We start from the raw sequence: 2,995 nt of genomic DNA, 5'->3' as shown, positions 1-2,995 counted from the left end.
GAGCGATTGAACGTTGTCATTTTTTTTTTCGTAGGGCACTCACCAACTCGTTGAAACACAAAACACGATCGCCTACGGCGAGACGGCTACGGCTGGCGCGGCGCGGGAGCCGGCAGGCGGCGGGCGCGGGCGCGGCGCGGTAGGATGTCGGGCGGGGACGGCTCGGCGGCCGGTAATCCTCGGCTACCTGGGACGCACAATAGCGAGCGGCACACGTGTTGCCAGGCGGGCAGCCAGCCAAGTACTAACCGGGCCCGATGTTGCTTAACTTCGGTGATCGGACGAGAACCGGTGTATTCAACATGGTATGGCCGTTGGCGTCATTATTACGTAGCCGCACTGCAGAAGAAGCGTTCGCCCCTTCTCCCAACACACGCAATCGCCGTTTTCCGTGGCACATTTGACGCAAAGCACGTCCTTCCACCTCGAAGGCGACGCGCAGTGCCGCGCGCCGCCACGTGGGTGAGACGCACAACACAGCTGCTCGTTGCACCGCCTATCATTCGTTTGGTGCGTGCGGCCTCCGACACTCGCGGGCGACGCATCTTGTGGGGCTTGCGCGCGGCCGGGCGGCGGGGGGACCGCGCGGGGCGTGGCAGTGTCCTGCTGGACCGACGGAAGCTTTCTCACCTGCCTGACACGCGCCGCGCTTTTCAGATATTTGTGTAATTTGCGCGGTGCGTTCTCGCCTGTCCCCTCCCCTCCCCTTCCCTTCCCTTCCCTTCCCTTCCGTCCCGACTTGTCCCGACTGCCGCTCGCTGCCGCTCGGGTCGCGGTCCATATGACCGCACAAGCACGAGAAACATCTGCGAGACGGCCGCGGGCCTGACCGGCGTGTCCGAGACGCCGTGGGCGGCCGTTGGGAGCTACTAGAGCAGCGCTGCGCTGGGAAGGTGCCGTGGAAAGGTGCGAAAACACGGACGGAGGACACAGGAGGTTCAACAAAGCATCCGTCTCCTCTAGAGGCGAAAGATAAATTTTTGTTTACAAATTTGCAGATGTGCACTGCTACAAAACAATATGCCCTGACGTATTTCACAACATTTCTGTCGTTTCATACTGTTTCGTTATTTGCAGACACACTTTGCTAATCTTCCTTGGCACACTCTTCTTCAAACGGAGTTCCTTAATATCGCATCTAGTTTATTTAGAGGGCTGGCAGGGGTAGCGACAAAAAAGCAAAAAATGAAGACAGCCAGAGTTCCCAGGCGGTCGCCGATCCGAATACTAACGTTGTTGCTTATCTTCGTCGATCTGACGAGAACGGCTGATTTTTTTTTTTTTTTTAATTTACGTATTTAGTTAGTTTTTGGAATTTAGCACTGCTACAAAACAGTTGGCTCTGACGCATTTCAAGGACACATCTGTCGATTCGTAGTGTTTCGTTATTTCCAACGAGTTCCTAGCACTCTTCCTCCGCGCATTCTTGCTCAAACTGAGTTCATTACTGTAATTTCGTGTCTTACGTTTAGTACAGTACTTTAAAATGCTCGTGGAAGCATCTTTGTCACACCTGAAAGTTAGTACGAAAAAGAGGCCTGGCAGGTGTAGCGACGTAAAAGTTAAAAAATGAGATAGAGCCAACAGCACCCGGTGTTCCCAGGCGGTCACCCATCCAAGTACTATCCGGGCCCGATGTTGCTTAACTTCGGTGATCGGACGAGAACCGGTGTATTTTTTTTTTTTTTTTGAGAACCGGTGTATTTTTTTTTTTTTTTTTTTTTTACCGGTGTATTAATATTAGTTGAAACTAATATGCAGGGTCACCGCCACAAACAAAATATATGTGAAACATTAGGCTGCAAGTCCGCCACGCTTCAAAAATGAATGAAAATTAAAGTACCGGCAAAATCATGCCGCCCAAAAATTAGTGAAACATTTTGCAGGGGCCACCGCCACAAAAAGGAAAAGCAAAATTGTGAGGCAATTAGCCCTTCACACTTAAAACAAATGAAAACAAGATTACCTGGCATTATCATGCCACAGAATAATTAGTTGAAACACACATGCAGGATCACTGCCACAAAAAATAAACGTGAGATAGTAGGCTCCAAGTTCGCCACACTTCAAAAATGAATGGAAATTGAAATACCCGCATTATCGTGCCACAGAAAAAATGGCTAAACACACATGCAGCTCGCCATGCCGCAAGAAAATAATGAAAACTAAAGTACCTGGCAATTGACATGCCACAGAAAAAAGAGCTCAACACATAAGGCGACACTGCACTCGTAAAGGCAAAACAACTAAGAAAAACAGGCACGTAAGCTAGACATAAGAGTCGTGGCAGTAATTAGCATTGACACATTAAGGCAACACACGGCCCAAATGGCGTCACCATAATTAGAGAAAGAAAATGTGTGTCAGTACCACATACAAGACGCCAAGCGTCCAAAAAGTGGAAAAAAGTAATAAAGAAGTCAAATGAATGAACAAATGAAAGAAAGAAAATTTCATAGTCGCAGAACTTTCGTATAAGCGTGAGAGATCGCTACATTCAAATAGTTCGCGAAATCTGCACTGTATGTCTTTTTACGTTTCGCCGTCACAAAACAATCCCAGAGATATGCCAGATAAGAAAATGCATCAGACAGGTCCAGACCAATCAGGGCGTAAACCGTATGTCCAAATAACCACACAGTAGTCTTATGCCTTGCACGTGGAAAATACTTAAAATCAGGTGTAATAACGGAATTCACAGTGACATTTGCCGGTACAGTTCTGTGAATAAGTGCGAGCATGATCTGACAAAGCGACCACACGTCTGCAACAGCCCGACACTGCAGCCGGTGCTCCCTGGTGTCAGGCGCGCCACACCTGCCACAGTTGGGCGAGGCGAGGAGGTGGATGTCGGCGAGGCGTTGGTTGGTCGATAAGGTGTTGTTCACCAACTTGAACCACAACGCCGAAACGTCGGTTGGCAACACGCTGTCATTGATGTTCGCCCACACCTGTTTCCAGTTCACAGCAGGGAGGCGAACCTCCAACTTGTGAA

At 49.4% G+C, this 2,995-nt stretch overlaps 1 pseudogene; it reads right to left on the bottom strand.

Moving 5' to 3' along the window:
* Positions 1–201: 201 nt before the first annotated feature.
* LOC126229714 (5S ribosomal RNA) lies at positions 202–319 on the bottom strand (annotated as a pseudogene).
* Positions 320–2,995: the final 2,676 nt, after the last annotated feature.

The sequence above is a fragment of the Schistocerca nitens genome, unplaced genomic scaffold (genome assembly GCF_023898315.1).
Source record: "Schistocerca nitens isolate TAMUIC-IGC-003100 unplaced genomic scaffold, iqSchNite1.1 HiC_scaffold_377, whole genome shotgun sequence".
NCBI classification, from domain to species: Eukaryota; Metazoa; Arthropoda; class Insecta; order Orthoptera; family Acrididae; genus Schistocerca; species Schistocerca nitens.
The sequence above is the reverse complement of the archived record's forward strand: the minus strand, read 5'-3'. Positions and strand labels throughout refer to the sequence as shown.